At 44.2% G+C, this 20,545-nt stretch overlaps 1 protein-coding gene across 13 annotated transcripts in view; it reads right to left on the bottom strand.

Annotated features, from left to right (window-relative positions):
• CCNY (cyclin Y) overlaps positions 1-20,545 on the bottom strand; it is a 326,218-nt gene that overhangs the window by 171,257 nt on the left and 134,416 nt on the right. For 2 of the 13 annotated variants that reach the window (XM_016963029.3, XM_063781650.1), the window contains one exon: positions 8,192-8,256. The exons of the other annotated variants lie outside the window; for them this stretch is intronic. The gene's annotated coding sequence lies outside the window, so the exon portion shown is untranslated. The remainder of the gene's footprint in view (positions 1-8,191; positions 8,257-20,545) is intronic. 13 annotated transcript variants of the gene reach the window in all.

Below are 20,545 nucleotides of genomic sequence, written 5' to 3'. Positions count from 1 at the left end.
CCCGGAGTCAGGAAACTAAAATACCTCTTGGTCAGGGTAGACACTTTCACTAGATGGGTAGAGACCTTTCCCACAGGGTCTGAGAAGGCCACCACAGTCATTTCTTCCCTTCTGTCAGACATAATTCTTCAGTTTAGCCTTCCCACCTCTATACAGTCCCATTAACGGACGGGCCTTTACTAGTCATATTACCCAAGCAGTTTCTCAGGCTCTTGGTATTTAGTGGCTCCTGGTTTTACCTCAAATTGCCACCCTTAAGTCTCTCTTGAAGTGGATAGAAGATCTTCAGTGACAAGGTATCCTCCAATACTTTCACCCTGATGAAGTCCTATTCTTTACTTTTATATTTACTCTTATTCTCATTCCTGTTCTTATGCCACCCTCTACCTCTCCCCAGCTATCTCTACCACACTATCAAACTCACTGTCTCCTAGACGTTTCTAATCCTTCTTTAACAAACAATTGCTGGCTTTGCATTTCTCTTTCCTCCAAAATCGCGGAGACCTCAACTTACTCACTGCTAAAAAAAGAGGACTCTCTATATTTTTAAATGAAGACTGTTGTTTTTACCTAAATCAATCTGGCCTGGTATATGACAACATAGAAAAACTCAAGGATAGAGCCCAAAAACTCGCCAACCAAGCAAACAATAACATTGAACCCCTTTGGACACTTTCTAATTGGACATCCTGGGTACTCCCAATTCTTAGTCCTTTAATACCTAGTTTTCTCCTTCTTTTATTCAGACCTTGTGTCTTTCATTTAGTTTTTCAATTCATAAAAAACTGCATCCAGGCCATCACCAATCATTCTATACAACAAATGTTCCTTCTAACAACCCCACAATATCACCCCTTACCCCAAAATCTTTCTTCAGTTTAATCTCTCCCACTCTAGGTTCCCATGCTGTCCCTAATCCCACTTGAAGCAGCCCTGAGAAACATCGCCCATTATCTCTCCATACCACCCCCCAAAAATTTTTGCCACCCCAACGCTTTACCACTATTTTATTTTTCTTATTAATATAAGAAGACAGGAACGTCAGGCCTCTAAGCCCAAGCTAAGCCATCATATTCCCAGTGACCTGCACATATACATCCAGATGGCCTGAAGCAACTGAAGATCCACAAAAGTGAAAATAGCCTTAACTGATGATATTCTACCACTGTGATTTGTTTCTGCCCTACTGATCAATGTACTTTGTAATCTCCCCCACCCTTAAGAAGGTTCTTTGTAATTCTCCCCGCCCTTGAGAATGTACTTTGTGAGATCCACCCCCTGTCCCCAAAACATTGCTCTTAACTCCATCGTCTATCCCAAAACCTATAAGAACTAATGATAATCCCACCACCCTTTGCTGACTCAGCCCGCCTGCACCCAGGTGAAACAAACAGCCTTGTTGCTCACACAAAGCCTGTTTGGTGGTCTCTTCACACGCACACGTGAGACAATTACTACTGCTAATTTCGAGCAAAAAAAAAAAAAAAATTCAGAGGGAGAAAGGAAGATGCCTTTGCTTGTACCTCCTAAGAAAAAAAAAAAAGAAAAGAAAATTTCTTTGGGAAATTTAGAATTGATCTCTCTCCTGGCAAAATAAATTTTTGTTATAGCTGTTTAAGAAGGAAACTGGCAGATAATCAGAACTGGACAGCAAAGTGTTTTGTGATCCTCCTGCAGATTCCAGGGTTTCAGTATCACCTCCAGCCATGCTGATTTAACCAGACAGACAGACAGCACTATCACAAAAGAGCACACCTGCAGCTTCCTTTCCTGGTAAGCAAATGGTCCTCTACGCAGTCCTCTGCACTCATCTCTGCCTCTCAGCTCCCTATTCTATTCTTATTAAACCTGAGAAGGAACTATCACAAGGGCAGGTAGAGTCCAACAATTCTAAGCACACAGAGCTCAGTATAAAATTCTACAAAAAATAGGAACTGCTGATGCTCGACACAGCTGAAACTCGGCTGCCACCTGGGCCGGGGCCGGCCAGTTGCCGGGCCTCCACCCTAGGTGCTGCTGCACACCCTTCAGAGCACAGTTACTTCAGTAAAGTATTCCACAAAGTGTACATTTGAGAAAGTCTCTTCTCTTCTCTACCACCTTCTATTTCTCTCTCAAAAAAAAGTGTGCATTAAGATAATAATTCAATGCCATGGTGTGCCTACTATTAAAAAACACACAGTAGTCTGGAAAGTCATGCTAGAGTTTCCACAGCAACTGCACCATGGCTCAACTTGTAACAGCAACCATTCCATTCCAAAATGCTTTAAGAGACTCTAGAAAAGAGAGAGAGAAGTCAAGTTACAATCCCGGGGGAGGAGAAAACACGCCCTTGCTTTCATGTACTTGAATTCTCCCCATCAAAAATACTGTTTAAGTACATATTGCACCATTAATAAATATTCCTGCCCCTAATTATCTAACGAACAGTAGATAACTCTGGAAACAGCTACTGATAATTCTTTTAGCTGGGAGGTTAGAGAAGAGGTTGGTCGGAAAAAATTACTAATATTTTAAAACAGAAATATGCTTTCTCAACAAAGCATATTCTTAACTAAGCATAAAAGGTTACTTCGGGTAATCCAATCAAGTCAGCAATTACAAGGCTCCATTCCACGACGTGAAGCGTCTTCTCTCCCTCTTTGAACCGGCTAATTCAAAGAGACCAACCTAAATGCCCCAGGAATTCATTCCCAAGGTGAGGGGAGGGGGAAAACAGGGAGGGATCTGTTCTCTCGGAAACAACCCCACCCCACCACCCCTGCCGCCCCCTGCACTGTGCTAGGGAGATTCTAAACAGAATGCCTTTTCATCAAACCACTAGAAGCCGTTTTTAGTATTTTACAAAATCCAAAAGAATTCTTCTATAAAACTGCCTACATCAAACAGATGGTGCTGGAAGAAAATCCAAATATAAAGAACAGCTATCCACAGGGCTAAAATCAGGCAAGGGAGATCTGCGATGAGAAGCAGGCAGGTGTCAGAAGGGACCCATTGCATGTCCCTTCTCTGAGACTCCAGCTCCACATATTTTCTGAGTCCCCATGTAAACTGGAGAACATACCTAGCCTTCCATGTCAACAGAACTTTATCTCTACTAGCCATGTATCTTATTCTAAAAACAAAAACACCAGTTTGGAGGTTAATCCTGTGTTCAGCCAGAACATCTCCAATCTACAGGAAGAAGTCTTCTCAGGGTTCGCCACGTAACAGTCAGAATTTTCTCCCCCGCATGGCACTGAAGGGAGCATATTACTGGGATCTGCTAAGGGGGAGTCCAGTTACGTATCTCCCTATCAGTACTCCGCACATAAAAGATCTACTGCAGAAGAGAGATAACCCCTTATCTTTTATGTTTATTTTTGTAGAGACAGACTCTCGTTATGTTGCCCAGGCTGGTCTTGAACTCCTGGCATGAAGCAAACCTCCTACCTTGGCCTCCCAAGTGTTGGGATTAACAGCGTGAAACACCACACCCATCCTGCTCCTTTTCAATTGAGGAAACAGAATAGCCTGTGCCTCCCTTCACACCTTGAATTAAACAGCGTTGTGTCCTGTGTCGGCCACCTGGCAGACAGGCTGGTCTGTAAGTCATGTCACCTTCTCACCACTTCACACACTAGTACCCAAATTCTGTGGTGGAGTAAAAAGACTTCCAGAAAAGTGGAGTAGACACCCAAGACACCAGTCCCCGAGAAGGAACCTCAAACATGGATAAGCATCCTGGCCATGGAGAAGGACCCCCTGGGCAGTCAAGCCAAGAGTTAGCAGCCAGACATGCAGTCCACAGCCTCCACGGCCCAGCAGGGAGCTACGACCTCACCATGCTCAAGAGGAACATCCAAAATGCCACCCTCACTTTCAAAGTACCTTTAGTTGTCTTACCGTCAAGCACACATGGTTAAAAAGCAGGAACTTTATAAAATGTGGAAAGAAACCATGTGAGAAACCCAATCAGCTCATGCTTTCAAGTCAGTTGGGTTCTCAAAGTTCATTTGTAAATTTGCTTGGAACTTAAAATGCATTTCTGCAGCGAGTCTGCTACAAGCCTACGCTATAAGGGACTGACATACCAAGCTGAAAGGCCAGGAAAGCAAGCACGGCGTATGTCTGATTCTTCACAGGGGCAGCCCTGTCAGGCAAGGCAGGCCTTATCCCTTCCCAGGCTCCACCAGTTCTCAGGCTAAACCCCTTCTCAGAATAGCTTAGGAATATCTTACCCTCACAAATGTGGTCTGGTTAAACTAAATAAAAATTGAGCATATTTTCAGTGATTTTAAAGGAAGAAACTTGTAAGGGTATTTTATCTGCAAATTTACTTAACTGGTCACTTTACGGTTTTTTTGTTTTGTTTTGTTTTTAGACAAAAACTACCGAGCATTTTGTAAAATGCAGGGAGAGCCCCACCAAGAGCAGTTAGCAAAACTTACAGCCTTAGGAGTTTGAATTACACAATGACATCTCGAGAACCATATGGTAAACGATTTCTACCACCGGGAACTTGGCAATGCCCTAATCACACACAGCTGTTAGTCCCAGCAGTCAAAACATAGGAACTGGACCAGCCAGACACATAAATGACCCCAAGTAGTGACCAAATCATGGGGCTTCATGGTCGTAACAAAAGGACCTGAGAGGATTAGCACAGGCTGCATTTCTGAATCTCCGCCATGCAAAAGGACACGTGTTGGTCACTTCCAAGGAACACAACCTGTATCTATATCATGTCCACCAAGGACCTTGCTGGCTTTTAAGCCACTTCCATGTCTCTGGCAAAATGCATCAGTCCTCTGAGAGGATCACAATCACATCTGTCCCCATACTCACTGCAGAGAATGGAGGGCCAGCTCTGCCCACAGTCAGGGCCCTAGGCTCCAGGGAGTGGCTCTCATGCAGCAGACGGGACCTCCACTGGCTTCCTGGTCATGCTCCTTGATCATATGGCTTTGCTCTCAGCCTCCACGGGCCCCAGGAAGCCCAGCTACTACCCTCCCTGCTGCCTCCATCCATGCCCACTCCACATGGATGAGGGTGTTTCTCCTCCAGCACTGCTCAGAGAACAGAGTCTGGTCTCACTGTGCCTCCCCTTCCCTTGGCCCTGGAAGCAAGCACATCACCAGAGGGGGAAGTCCTGCCTATACTGCGCCAGCACTCCTCTGGGAATCCTCACTCAAGGTTAGCAACTGGCAATTTAAGGTCCTCTCTTTAATCCACCTAAGGATCAAAATGACAAACTGGAAGGACAGCAGAGGGAAAGGACACACATGCATCCAGGCAGGAGAGATGCAGCAGCCCACACACAGCTGGGGCCATTTCTGATAGCGCTCCATAATTCTGGAATCTCCTGGGATGGTTCAGACATAACTCAAGCACTGCCAGCACTGCCGCTCCTAGCCCAAGTTCTCAGTCTTTGGTCCCAGGGACAGGGTTCATTTGGTACCCTGCATACAAGGCTGACCTGACCTTAGAAGAAGTGTTATTCTCTCCCACCGCCAATGTTGTGTCTCTCCCCTACCTCCTAGAATTCCTCCTCCCCAATCCAGGGCCAAAGAGGGAAATGGTATCCCCATCAGAGACTAATTCTGCCCTCCAAAGTAACTGAGTAACTCTAAGGTAGGGTCTGCGACAAGCTACCTCCCAGAGATAAGGGGGGGAAGGAAGCAAGAGCTAGCTCCTTAGGATCCCAAAGGTACAATATTTGCTGCTGAATAATTATAAAGGTTAGGGAACTTAGTGGAAGGATTACAGGCACTGTGCTAAATATAATGACATGGGGTAAGTAGGTTTGAAGGGAGGAACCACTAGAGACACCACTGCTGCCTGCACAAGGCCGGCGGCTACCAGAACAACTTTGACACTTTTGTTTTGTTTCCACTTTTCTTCTGAATACAAAGGTTTCCTACTAGCTCCAAGTTTGTTTTATGCGTGTGTTTTGCACAAAAGTCCACACAGCAGTGGCAGAGGGACCCCAGCCCTAGGAAGAACAGGGCTATGTGGTAAAGTGTGGGGTCCAAGGGGCACCTGGAGCTGCCACGTGAGCAGTGCTAAGATCCTGCTCCCTCTGAGCCAGCCCCCAGAATTGTAACAGGCAGAAAAATTGATCTGTCTCCAGTACTTTGAATTTTCCTTACCCAACTGGAGATGGGATTATAACCCTTTGTAATTGGAATCCTAGAAAACCCAGAGCTTAGAGGAATCCTGCAAGCCAGACAAGGCTGCCTGAACAGTCTGGGCCTCCAGATCCTGCCTTGGGAGCCTCACGGGGAGAGCACAAAGAGGATTGCAGGGGCACTGGGACACAGCACCCAGCAACTCAAGCACCTCCAGCAACTGCTCCCACGCTGCAGGGTAGGAGTGCCTGGCCCAGCAGGAATCCTCTTTTCTCATGGGAAGCGTCCCTGAGGCCTAGGTGAAACTGTCTGGACCTCCTCACCAGCCCTTGGGGCAAGGCTGGAGCGCTCTCTCCCCACCATGGCCTTGCCAGATGCCGAGAACCCGCAACAGAGAAATGGTTCATTTCAGAGTCAGTGAGAACATCAGGGCACCCTGGCCCATTAACAGTACCAGAGAGGCGGCATAACATTCAATTACGGAGGGCCAAGAAGGAGGGCTCATTCTCCAACCTGCAGATACTCAGGCTGGCTGCCCCCCACCCCACCTTCTTGCCGCACCTGCCTCTTACAACTCAGCTGTGGGGTGGTGAGCAGAGCACAGATGGGGAGGTGAAACTCCAGTCGGCCTGTCTGGTGAGTGCTTTGGGAAGGTGTGAGAATGAAATGACCTGTTGAGAGAAAGCTTTTAAAATAATTATAGCTTTCCATACTCCAGGCTCTCTCAACTAGTTTCTACACTGTGATCCCCCGATCCTACCACCATGAGTATAAAGAACTGAACCCAATTTTCACAAACGATCTTCATTGCTTCACACACTACATATCAAGCACCTGCTATGTGCAAAACACCATGCTGGGGACGAGAGGATGAAAGAGCCAGTCAATATCCCAGCCCTCTGGAGCCCACCATTCACAGAGGCAAAAAGAGGGAGCCACCACAGCATAACACAGTAACATGCACACTGAGGCAGACCCAAAGCCTCTCTCGGGGGCCCTATGCACCCCACAACATCCGCACACTGGGCCAGCTGGGGGTGCTGTAAAACCTCCGCGAAGGGTGAGTGCTGCCCCCATCCCCAGGAGCCACTGGAGAGGCCCAGCCCTAAACCCAGCCTCAGAGATGCACCCAGGACAGCTGAAGGTGAGGGTTTGTCCTTTCAACTGAAAAAAGACAGTGCACAGGACCTAAAAGTAACACACAACCAGGCGCTGACAGCGTCTCTCTCTTACCAAACTTTAGTCGGACTGCTCTGAAGGCTCTTCCAAAATGGACCTCCACCTTTGGCCCTCCATATCTTTCTTTGCGTCTCCTGACTTTGGCAAGAGCCCTGCTAAGTCAGTTTAGCTGAATTGCCCCCCTCCTCAACATCTGATCACCCTCGATATCTGATGTGTTCCTCGTCCTCTACTGTCCCCCACAACCCCCCAGGTGACATCTGATTCTCCTGACTTATCCTCAGCAAGAATCCTCGTTGGGTCAGTTGAGCTAGAATCCCCCTGACCCCTGAGGTTTCCTCTAGTAATTTCCATACATTGACCTTCGCACTGCTCCTTGGTTCTGAATTCCCAGTGGCCCATGCTGCACTTGCCATTGAGCCTGGTTTTATACTGGAATCTCTCCTCCCCTACTGCAATAGTTTTCCTGAGTAAAATCTGTTTTCACCACCTTAACTACTACCCAGCTCTGGTTTTTTCCTCTAACAATGCAACAACACATAGCTTTTCCTGAGGAAGCCAGTACTATTACCCATCACTTTCTGGTAAAAACTTCTTAACTGTTAGTACCCCGGGTAGTGAGACCGCAGGGAGAAGACTGAGGGAGTCACCTGTCTGAGTCATCTTTAAGGGAGCACGCTACATAGGAAAGTGAGGATAAACTAGAACTATTACTTTATTAAAGCAAACAAGGCTGCTTCGTAATACTTCTAGCTTTCTTCTTCAACTCCAAATTTTTAATTCCTATTGCGGGGCGGGGGAGGGTGGGAAGAATATGTGGCGAATGGATGTGAAGTTTCCAAAGAGAAGCCCTCAGTGAGTTTTACAATACTCCCATTTAACTTTCCAAGGCACAGACTCACAGTATTCAGAAGGAGAGGGCCCGTGATGAAACACTTTCTCCTCTGCTTTCAGCCACTGGGGTCACCTAAACAGGAGAATATGGTGTGGTCACCAAGGCCCTTCAAAACAGAGGTTAAGTAAGGAATGAAAAACATGCCCTAAAAACAAAACAAACAAAAATCTTGAACTAAAAGGCACAAGATGTCAGAGATACTTTAAATATTAACAAGTGTCTATGCGACAGCATACCAAAAGACCAGCCTGGCTGAGAACCAACTCAGTGTGAAAGCCATGAAGTGCCACCCTGCACCCCTGACCGGTCCAAAGAATGCCTTGAATCTGGCCGTGTGACCCATACACTTCAACTTCAGATAGGATCTTAAGCCAATCAACCTAACCCCCCTTGTCCCCATCATGAGTCTTTTAAACAAATGTGAGTTACTCAAGTCTGCAATCAAATGAATGCTTTTATTAAACAATTTAAATCACAATTACTAGGCTTTTCACAGCGCGAAATTCTTTTAAAGAAAAATGCACATGTTAATTGAATCAAGGCAGTTTGGGCAGTTCTTGTATTTCAGCATTTTCACCATTAACCTATCCTTATAAGTTATCTCTACCAGGCTTCTCAAAGTGCAGGCAATTAACTAAAGCTTTAAATTAGGAGTGGAGAAATCAGAAAACAGCCAAATGGTCTCTATGAGGAAGACTTGGGCATTACCATAGCCACAAGGCCATTTCTAGCCACAGCTCCACATCTCTTGGAGAATGCTGTTTCCCAGCAGTCGTTACAGGAGGGGAAACATAAGTTGCACGGAGCACTGGAGAGTGAAGAACGGGTCCACTGAACCAAACACTGGCAAAGAAAGGCTCAACTCACTCCTGCTGTCACATCCCTGTCTCTGGACAAACTGCATTCTTTTTTGCTGTTGTTTCATTTCTTTTTTTATATACAGATTAAAAGCCTAGATTTGTAAACTTTTTTGTTTTTTTAGAGACAGGGTCTCGCTATGTTGCCAGGCTGATCTCGAACTCCTGGCTCCAAGCAATCCTCTGGAGTGGCTAGAACTACAGGTGCGTGCCACCGTGCCCACACACTGCTTTCTTTAACAGTCCACACACAGCCATCTGCCCTTTCCCTCCTGATGATATTCATCCAATGATGCCTTCACCATGCACTAAAAGCCTGGAGAAAATGGCCTGGAAATCTACTGAATGCAAAGAAGCTCTAAAGCCACAGCTCACCTAGTGAGCTGCCTCTTCACAGAGAATGGATGGAAGCCAGAGAAGGGAAAAGATGTAAGGAAAAACACAAGGGAGGCAAAACGAGCTGCAGGAGGCCTTCAGGTCAACACCAGCCTTCACACAAAGTCTCCAGGAACAACCTGTGAGCAAGGCAGGTGTCCCTACAACAGGGTGGAAGGGAAAGTGGAAGGTGAATTTAAAAAGGAAATGCAGGGGTACTAAACGCCACCAATTTGCATTGGTTCACAGACATGCCTTCCCAAATAGTAACCAGGCCATGATTTCTGAGTCAATAAAAAACACAGGACACCACTCAGGACAATGACAACAAAAAGCCCAGGACAGCAAGGTTTGAGAAAACACTGTTATTTGATTGCCTCATCTTTCCTCAAATCAATTCAATTCATCATATACTTATAGGAGCATCTCTTTACTAGATCTGTGTAAAAGAAAAAATTACTCTGATGCTTATTAAAATGGTGAGGAAGACTTTCCCAGGACTACTGTGACAGATGCTAAGACTATCCTAATAGGGGAAGGAGACGGAGCTCAACTCAGAAAACACAGGGCAGCTGGGGACTTAGCACCAATGCGCAGAGGGAGCAGGGTCAGTGGATGGAAAATAACTCACAGGAGACAGCAAGGGGAGGGGGATTCTTGCTGAACGTAGGCCGGGGGAGGAGAGCTCAAGGGTGGGAGGTTGTAGCTAAACTGACTTGGCAGAGCTATGCAGCCTAAAGACAGGACCCAAGAAAAAGGCCTAGTCAAAAAGAGGACTCGAAGGAGCCTGAGTAGCATCTGGTCAAGGAGATGGTCATTGTCATCTGGGCTAGGCTCTGTAATGGCCACAACTAAAGTCCTCCTGGCCGCTCCACCTCAAACCTTCCCACCAGTCCCGTCACCTGGTCATGTCACTTCTCCACTCCCAACTCTGTGGTGACTGTACAGCTCTGAGGACTGGCCTGGCATTCAAGGCCCAGCTCCCCAGCTGACCCTCTCCTCTGCTTTCAACCAGTGGGGTCACCTAAACACATCCCACACTTCACTTCCCCACCACTAGAATGTTCTCAGTGCCATCTGGCCATCTGTCAAAATCCTTACTCCCTTCAAGATCTGGTTCTAATTCCAATGCCTCTAAAGTTTTCTCAGATACCCCAGCAGGACTGGACCTCCTCATCCTCAATGAGTCCACGGGACATTCTCTCTGTACTAGTAACTAGATTATTTTTTTAATAGCATTTAGTCCTATTTGAACTATGAGCTCCTGAAGGACAGGAAGCCTGGCCTGGGTCACTCTACATCCTTCACAACACCCAGAACAGTGCCTTCCTCTGGTCTTTATGTTCTCAACTTCATGGAGGACATTCTTTCCTCCTTTGCCATAAAAATAAAAATTTCTTTCAAATGAATTAATAAAACTCCATAGACTCAAAACTAATAGTTTTTTATCTATCAGGAATATTAAGTATGAAATGGATGATTCCCACTATATGCAGCAGGAAAAAAATATAAAAAGAGTTCCTATCTTGAAAGATCTTGTAGTTACATATCTTCTAAATTTTCTGCAATAAACATATATTCCTTTTACAAACATATGTTCCTTTTATAATGACATAAAATGTCATTTTGAAAACATTTCAATGGAACAAATAATAAATGTTATAGGAATTTAGAGAAGGCTGCGATTCCTGTGACTAGGAACAGGCAATGAGACAGTCATGGGAGAAGTGAGGCCAGCACCAGCCAGGCCATGAAGGGTGGCAGATAAAAACAGAAGGAAGAGGGAAGAAGAGGAGGAACGGTAGCAGAGCGGGGAGTAGGAGGGGGATAACAGGAAGAGGGAGGAGGGGCAAGGAGAAGAATCACAAAGTGACAGTTATGTCTACCACTGACTGAGAACCTGCTTGATCCCAGGCTCCTTCCAAGCATGAGCTTGTCTATCCTTGCCGCCATCCAGTAAGGCAGGTACTATCATTCCCCTGTTAAAGATGAGAAGACTAAAAACTAGGGTAATGTTAAATATGGTGAACCCCAAGTTTCTCTTCAAAGAATCAGTATGTCAGTAGGTTCAGCTCTCTTATTCTTTGATTCTCCATTTTAAAGTTTAACTTCCTGGTTCTCATCGCCCACTTGCTTCTAGGTTCAGTAAACAACTTTCCGGCCAGTCCTAATCAGTAGTTCACATCTGTTCCCCTGGTCATCTGCTCAGTCCTGACTCATTCCGGTCATCTGCTTTGACCTGAGTCACCCTTGGTCACTTGCTCTGACCTAAGTCACCTTTAGTTACCTGTTCTTAACTGGCCTTCCCACCAAACTACTCACCCCGCCACTCTGCCTCATACCCCTGACCTCTTTAAAATAGCCAATCAGAATTGGCTTAAACTGTGCAGTCCAACCCTAGCCAATAGGGGAACAACATAGCAGTAGGGGCTACCTGCATCAGGAATAAGAACCCCTGCCCCTCCCCTGTCCAGGTGTGCTCTGGCCATTGTTCCATCTGCAATGAGCACCCTTTCTGCAGAAAGTAAAAATTGCCTTGCTGAGAGAATTAAATTTATGTTTGAGTGCTATTTCTTTGCGGCACTGGGGAACAAGCATTTCTAATAATAACTTGCCCAAAGTCACACATCTCATCCATCTAGTAAGTGGTGGAGTCTGTACTCTTTCCGCTTTAAGAATATTTCAACTGGGTTCCGTGTTCCCAGAGGGATTCCTGGACACTTGGCCTCAGGCCCCAACTCAGCAGGGCCCTGGGTTCCCACTCATCTTCAACCTCAGCAATTCCACTTTAATTCATGTTATGTATCTTGAGCATTTACATGTCATTAAAAATAATAATAATACAGGAGTTCCATGACTTCCCAAACTAAACAACAGTTTGAAAATCACCGCCCTATGCCACATTGCCAAGTACAAAGGCATCTTTGGCGGCAAGTGTGCTGAGCTGGGGATTACTGAGGGAAGAAGAGGTCTGCCCTGCACATAGGCTGGGAAGCAGAGGGAAATGAGACTGCAACTCTAAGGCCCAGAAAGTTCCAAGGCACTGAAGTAAGAGAGAGGTAAGGGAGCCCTTTTATCAGGTGACAACTGTCAATCATTGGTTCACACCAAAACCAAATCTGTAGGCACATCCTCAAAGCAGCCAGTATTTAAATAAAAACTTAAGAAAATCTGTTGTTTTCTTTAGGGCTAGCTTTGATATAAAAAATTTCAAATACCAAAATAAACACAACAGATAAGCAGCTCTATTTTAAAACCACCTGAATGTGTGCCAATCTTGCAAAAGAACATGGGTTTCCTCAGCAGCCTGATCCTGGGATGGAAATACCGTCTGCTGGCACACCAGGCATCCTGGGCAACTATTTTGGGGTGTTTTGCCATCCTAGGTTTGCTTCCTACTAATTAATCATTGCAAGGCATTTAGACAAGGTCAAAACTAATTGACAAGAATTTATCTATACTCAGCCACAAGTGCATGGGATAAAGCAAGATCAAATTATGCTACTGTGCTGATTTAATTTGTATGCCATATTTTGTACAAACATAATCTGATAGTTCTCACATTTTGAAAGTATAATCCTTAAAAGCGAGCCAATGAATGCTTGGTAGGAGATTTTCCTCATTTTCCATTTACTAAACACTGAGCTGATTTATGACTAAGTGATACTCTGTTTAGCAGAGAGCAGTCTTCAGATACATAGGAAATAATTCACTTTGTTCATTTTGTTCTATGCTCATGACCAATATCAGACGATGCCTTTATGAGAGAAGGCAACAATAACACATTCTTATTGCATACCCAAGTTTTCTTCCAAGCATGAAGAATTGAACTTGGCATTTCACAGTTTTATGGAAGTCAACATAAAAGGGTTTTTGAGTTCTCACTACTTTAAGAGTCACAATTCTCAGCCGGGTGTGGTGGCTCATGCTTGTAATCCCAGCACCTTGGAAGGCCAAGGTGGGCGGATCACAAGGTCAGGGGTTCAAGACCAGCCTTGCCGACACAGTAAAATCCGTCTCTACTAAAAATACAAAAATTAGCTGGGCATGGTGGCAGGCGCCTGTAATCCCAGCTACTTGGGAGGCTGAGGCAGAAGAACTGCTTGAACCCGGGAGGCGGAGGTTGCAGCAAGCCGAGATCATACCACTGCACTCCAGCCTAGCAACAGAGCTAGACTCCGTCTCAAAAAAAAAAAAAAAAAAAAAAAAAGCACAGTTTTCTATTTCTTAGTTTGTTCATAAGTAAAATCAGGGAGTTGAAAGAGTTCCCTTTAGCTCAGCAAACACTTACTAAGCACCATATATGTACACCAGGGGCTGTGGTAATGCCAGGATTCAAAGATGAAACGAACAGTGCCTGACCTTGAGAAGTCTGTAAAATGTAGTAGACTATAGTAGTAGTAGCAGTAGTAGTAGTAGCAGCAATAAAATATATATAAACAGACAACTTCTAATATAATCTGATATAGATGAGGGTTCTAAGGGAACACAGAAAAATAGCCTGTCGTAGGCAGAATAACGTCCCCAAAGATGTCCTCGTCCTAATCCCTGGAACCTGCAATCTTACATGGCAAAGGGGAATTAAGGTTGCAGATGGAATTAAAGTTGTTAATCCACTGACTTTAAAACAGATGTTCCTGGTATTATCTGGGTGAGCCTAAAGCAATCTCCTTAAAAGTGGAAGAAGAAGGCAGAAGAGACAGGGATGTGCTGACAGAAGTACACTCCAGACATGCTAGGCCACTGACTTTGGAAACAGGAGGGGGCCATGAGCCAAGGAACACAGGCAACCTCTAGACACTGGAAAAGGCAAGGAAACAGATTCTCCCTGAGAGCCTCCAGAGGACCTCAGCACTGCCAGCCCTTTGATTTTAGCCTAGTGATACCCAGGTCAGACTTCTAAACTAGAGAAGTATAAGATAATGCATTTGTATTGTTTTAAGCCAGAAAGGGCATAGCAATTTGTTGTGGCAGCAGCAGAAAATGAACACAGAGCCTTTCTGTTGGAAAATGCAATTATTTATATGTCGAAAGAGAAAACGCAATTATTTATATATCAAAAGAGAATACTCATTCCATCAGCCACACCCAACAAGGAGAGGAAGCTCATTAAACCTAAAGCTGGGTGCAAAAATGCAAATGTTGAGTGGTATATAGCCATCATGTGACACTAAGTTTCCAGCGCCTGCTCCCAGAACATCTTTCATAGACTCACCAGTCAACAGAGCTGTGATGTGGAAGACAAACTACTCGCCAATACAAGGTCATTAACTATTCATACAGAAACTGCAGTGCCACCTAGTACTTCTGTGCCACATATATAAGTGTTCTTCTGGGCCTTCTGAGATGTCTGCTCTCAGACAATCTATTTTGTTTCAGCCTTTGTCAGCCGACACTCTACAAATACAGCCTACCTATATACTCTACAAATACACTCTCCAAATACAAATGGGGTACAACATTTAAATGTGATACCAGGAAAAAGGCTGCAGAAGACAGCCCACCCCTGGCCTGGGGCCAGAGCATCTCCTTCTCTAGAATTGCTCTCCAGGAGTCAAATATAGCCCCACAGTTACCTGTCAGGCCACATTCTGAAATGCTAAAGGAACATGAAAACACACAAAGGGGCTGCTTCCTCCTGGACACTGGCCCAGCATTTGTTCACTTACTTGAGATGACTCAACTAAGTCATCTCAAGTAAGTGAATGTGCACAAAGGCAGAAGAACTAAGGCCAGAGGGGAAGGGCCATATCTAATTTGGCTATTTTCAGGAAAGCTGTGCTTCAGTATGGAATCCTACAGCTGTGTTCAGAATCCACCAAAGATCTGTGACTTTAAATATTCTTACGCGGATCTTGGCAGTGAGTTCACTCCGGAAGAAGATGCTTAATTCTACATGCTATACATTAACTACTAAATGTATTTACACAAAACCCAAACATTTATCTTGCTTTATAAAATACACTTAGAAAACTCCACACAGTAAGTTTTTAAATAATAAGCAAACTGTATGTGCATGAGCACTTTTCAGAACACATGCACACCTGCACTCCCCTCCTCCCTTTTGTGGATTCCTTTCCTTTCTTTACCCACCTCTTCTTGGCATTATCCCCTGGCATCCTCCCTCGTATATCTGATCAATCGACAGTTTGGAAGCCATTCTTCCCACCATCCTTCTCCCACATCTGCCCCACATAGAACATGGAGCAAACAGTCTCATGGCGGCCCAGAGCTCACTGCTGTCCAGCTGTAGAGCAGCCTCCTCTGCATTTCTATCCAGAAGGGGCAGAACCCTGAAGCCTCAGAACCACCATCATCACCAGGCATTCTTATGGGAGCTCCCGCAACCCCTCAGCAAGCTACATGGAGAAGGAACTCAGCATCCTGAGGAGGAAAAGGACTATCTCACTGGCAGTAACTTTTTTAAAGCAATCAATCATAAGTTTTGGTGTTTTCCTTTGTTCATAAGTTAATCAAAGAGGAATGGGAGATTTTTTCCTGTGTATTTTTTAAGTCAGTCTCATTTCTCTCCCATAAAAGTTCAGAATAGATTCACCTCTAGAATAAAAGGACAGTGGAATTCCTCTCAGTAGTGTAGTATGTTGGCAGCTCAGGGGGAGCATAAAATGGTACTAGCTATGTTTTGGCCCAACAGCAGGAAATCACTGAAGGCCCGCTGGTGTTCACTGAAGAATGTGAATGTGCACAAACGCAGCACTGCATTTGGGCCACTGCCAGCTTTTCACTCCCAACGCTTTCAGAGAAGTGCACCATCCCCCACCCCTCCATAAAAACCAAACAACAAACAAAAAAACAGGTTTTACTAAAGATCTTCATTATTAAAAATCAATGAAGGAATCTTGACATATCTAAGAATGCACTTTCCACACATAATCAATCCTACAAAAGTAACAATATACTGTAAATGCCTCATTTGAAGATTAGTTCCCAGAAAACCTCCAAGTTTCCTTCAACTCGGTCAATATTGGAAGGCCGTACACTGCAAGATGAGCTCACACAAGTCACCACCATATGGACTCCGAGTCCATTTAAGTCATCAGTTTAGGGAAACCTGCATTCTCATATTGTAAAAGCCAATAATAAAGTACAGTATTTTTATAATGGAAACTGACATAATGGGATACTGCTTATATACAACAAACTTTAAGGCTCCAAACAACAAATACTCCCTTAGACTCAGTCACTACTAAAGAACAATCAAGTCTAACTTTGGATATCAGAGGCCCCTTCCTCACCTGCCATCTTCTAAGAACCAGGATGCATAGCTCTCTTAAGAGAGACCTGCAGGATGAGAAAAGCTGCCATGCTTTACCGGGAAATCCCTTTCCATTCTGGACCTGCCTTTTCTCTAGCACAAAGATTAAAGGGAGCTAAGGACAAAAAAGGTTCCACAGACTCTGACACGATACAAAGATTTAAAAAAGATAAATTCACAGAATGTAATGTATGACTTCTCAACAAGCCGGCCCCAAGTTAAGCATCCCCAGGTCACCAGCTCTCTTCTACAGGAACGTGACACAAATTTTTGGCTAAATCTAACGGAATTACATATCCAGAGGTCCAAAAGCGCACGCTATTCCTATCCCTCTGTTTCCCATTTCAATCAGATTGCTGGGGAAAAAAAAAACAGAAAGACAAAGGAGCAAGACACTTAAAACATGAGACGCAATTAGGACAGATATGTAGTGACATTCAGAGCTCACACATGCTTATGGTAAATTCTGTTTTTGTGCTCAATGAAATCCCTAAGATGATGCTGACCTTTTCTTTTTCAAGAGGCTGAGCAAAAGGCCGGTATCACTCCTCAACAAAATAACTAAATATCTCATTCGTGGAAGAGGAGATCACAAAGTTCTCATTTATGGAAGGCACCCCAAGACTGGACGGTTCTGATGACGCACACTGCAAAGGGCAACTGGGTTTTAAAACTTTCTTATCTATTATTAGGAAGATTACAGTGAAACTCAATTTCACGTGTTTTAAAGAAATATCAGGTATTGGTAAGAATATGGGGCAACTGGAATATTCTCACCTTTGCTTCTGGGAGTATACAGTGGCATAACCACTTTGGAAAACTGTGGACAAAGCATTCCATGTGTTAATTAAAATTTGCAGGTACCAAATGATATTATGCCTCAAGTTTAGTTTTTAATTTTAAACACAAATAAAAACTAAAGTGGTCACACAGGGATCACAATCACTGAACTAACTTCATTTACCTGAATCACCCATTTAGTACAGGAGTACCACAGGAGTTGAAAATACAAATGATGTACAAATAATCCTTTATTGCTGGCAAACGGTGAGGGAGGGAGGGAGACCACTCGCATATCCCTGCTCTGGGCTAATCACCTTCTGCAAATTAGGGCTAAAAAGGATAAACAATAAGAGTATGATAATTTGAATTCACATATTGCTATACTTGAGATTTAATAGTATCAAATCACAATAATGAAAGATACAAGTAACCAGATTATGAGCCACTATCAATTCTCAATCCGTCGATAGCTGTTATGTACCTGGATCTCTGCTACTATCTTTCTGCCACACTCACTATAAAATACAGATAAGCTCAATCCATATGGTGGGAACGAAGGCTGTAGATCTGACACTGTGCATTAATCTGAGTTCCTAGAGATGACTGCCTTTAGCTGAAGTGGTGCCCAAAAGGAACTCATCAGTCACCTGAGCACAGGCAGGAACTTCCTGAGGCAAACGTGGGTATGGACCATGGCAGAAATTAGATAATCCCACCAAGGCATCAATTGAGGAGCCAACAGAATTCTCAGACGGCAGGCCTGCTGCCTCAGAAGCCCACAGAAGCACTTTTTGAGGAAAGCTCTTCCCACAAACCTAAACTGAAAGGGTCCCAGGGGCACCTTGTCCCTGGGGGAGAAGGACAGGTAAACTATGTGCCCAGGACTGGCCTGGAGTCATCTCCACACATGAGTGTATAGACCCAGATGGACTCACCCTATGTGAGTCGTGATGTGTACCCACCCCGCCCCTCCACTGCAGGGCCACTCGAAAGCCAAGTAGCTGTGAAAGGAAAACAAAAACTTGGGACTCCAATTCAATATGTCAAAAGGAGAAATATTAAGCTGAAAGCTAAGTCATGCAAGATGCTGCCTTTCCTTTTGTTCCTACGTAGATAGCTACTGATAAAACGTTAAGTATCTCCACAGGCGGCTACTCTATGTTCACCTTATCTAGGTAAAGTGTTGATTTACTGAGTTCCAGAGGAATACGTAACTGACTATTCCCCTACCTGCTCCTTTTCTCTTGCAACACGCGGATTCAGTAATACCCTACCCTCTTTCCCCTTCAGCCTGCTTTTCCCCTTTAAATATTGATGCCCTCAAAATCATCTTTGGAGAAAAGCACAGACTATAAACTGCTTGTGTGATGCCATGTTTTTTTTAATCCCCGTCATTGTCCTTAATCTTAGCAAAATAAACTTCTAAACTGATTGCGACCTGTCTCAAATACCTTTGGGTTTATATAGCTATTCTGCTAAAATGTGAAGGGGAAGGAAACCCTCCTTTAATCAGAATTTATGGTGAGGGAGTTGTAATTGTTTCCCAGTGTGCTGTCTGTGAAACATCATCAGAAAATGTGTTTAACAGAACATTTCATAGTTAAGTTTAGGAAATGTTACTATATATATATATATATATATATTCTTACTCTCATTCCCCACAATGCATAATACAATTTACCATTGACCATATAAAGTGCTTAGAGTAGTGCAGGAAAGAAACCTGCTTTACTCTAAGCCAAGTTTTTCCCAATCTTAGTTGATAAATCTTTTTTCTACCTAAAAGTACTGTCCCCAATCTAGCTTGATCTTAAAAATCATCTAGGACTATTATGTTAAAACAAGATTCCCCGATCCCTTTATCAAAAACTTTAAGGGAGGGGTCAGGTAGCTTAACAGGCACATGAGGTGACACAATCAGAACAGTTGAGAAAATATTGATAAGCTAACATTTGGCCAGAAATACTTTCTTCTTTTGAAAATGTTTCAGGCCAGGCACAAGGGCTCATGCCTGTAATCCCAACACTCTGGGAGGCCAAGGCGGGCAGATCACCTGCGGTCAGGAGTTTGAGACCAGCCTGGCCAATATGGTGAAACTCTGTCTCTACTGAAAATACAAAAATTAGCTGAGCGTGGTGGAGGATGCCTGTAATCCCAGCTACTCGGGAGGCTGGGGCAGGAGAACTGCTTGAACCTGGGAGGCAAAGGTTGCAGTAAGCTGAGATTGTGCCACTGCACTCCAGCCTGGGCAACAGAGCAAAACACCATCTTAAAAAAAAAAAAAAAAGAAAATGTTTCTAAAAGTTTCTACTTCAATTTCCTACTTTACTAAGTTTCATATGCTGAATACTGATTCAACGTCATTATTCTAAGCACTGCTATCCATTTACAGTCACCCCTAGGTCATCTGCAGGCGACTGGTATTTGGACAAACACCAAAATCTGTGCATGCTCAAGTCTCCCCGTCGGAGCTGTAGAACCCACAGATAACAGAAAAAGGCAGTTCTTGGTCACGCAGGTTTTGCATCCCGAAATATTGCGTTTTCGATCCATGTTCAATTGAAAACAATCCACATATAAGTGGACTAATGTGGCTCAGACCCAAGGTGTTCAGGGTCAGCTGTGTAGTACTAAGGGTACACACAGTGTAGTATGGTTGACTCTCTACTGGTCATGAGTATATCACAGCAGCAGTTTTTTTTTTTTTTTTTTTTTACCTTTTGGATTTTATTTTCACTAAGTTAATCATAATAATAACAACAATTATAATTACTGAGCTCTTAAATGTACCGTCTCCCATAGTTTTCACAACAACCTTATGAGAAAAGTACTGCTGTTATTTTTCCCATTTTGAGGAAATGAAGAAGCCGGCCATGCAAGTTTAAGTAACTTGCCCTAAGTCAGTGTCTCAAGCTCAGCACTACTGGACAACTGGGCCTGGTAATTCTTTACTGGAGGGGTAGGGGGGCTGTCCTGTGTACCACAAGACAGTTAGCAGGAGTCATGTCTTTACCCACAAGATGCCAATAGCAGCCCCCATCCAGTGGTGATAACTAAAATGTCTCCAGAC

Source organism: Pan troglodytes, chromosome 8, assembly GCF_028858775.2.
Source record: "Pan troglodytes isolate AG18354 chromosome 8, NHGRI_mPanTro3-v2.0_pri, whole genome shotgun sequence".
Classification (NCBI taxonomy): Eukaryota; Metazoa; Chordata; class Mammalia; order Primates; family Hominidae; genus Pan; species Pan troglodytes.
The sequence above is the reverse complement of the archived record's forward strand: the minus strand, read 5'-3'. Positions and strand labels throughout refer to the sequence as shown.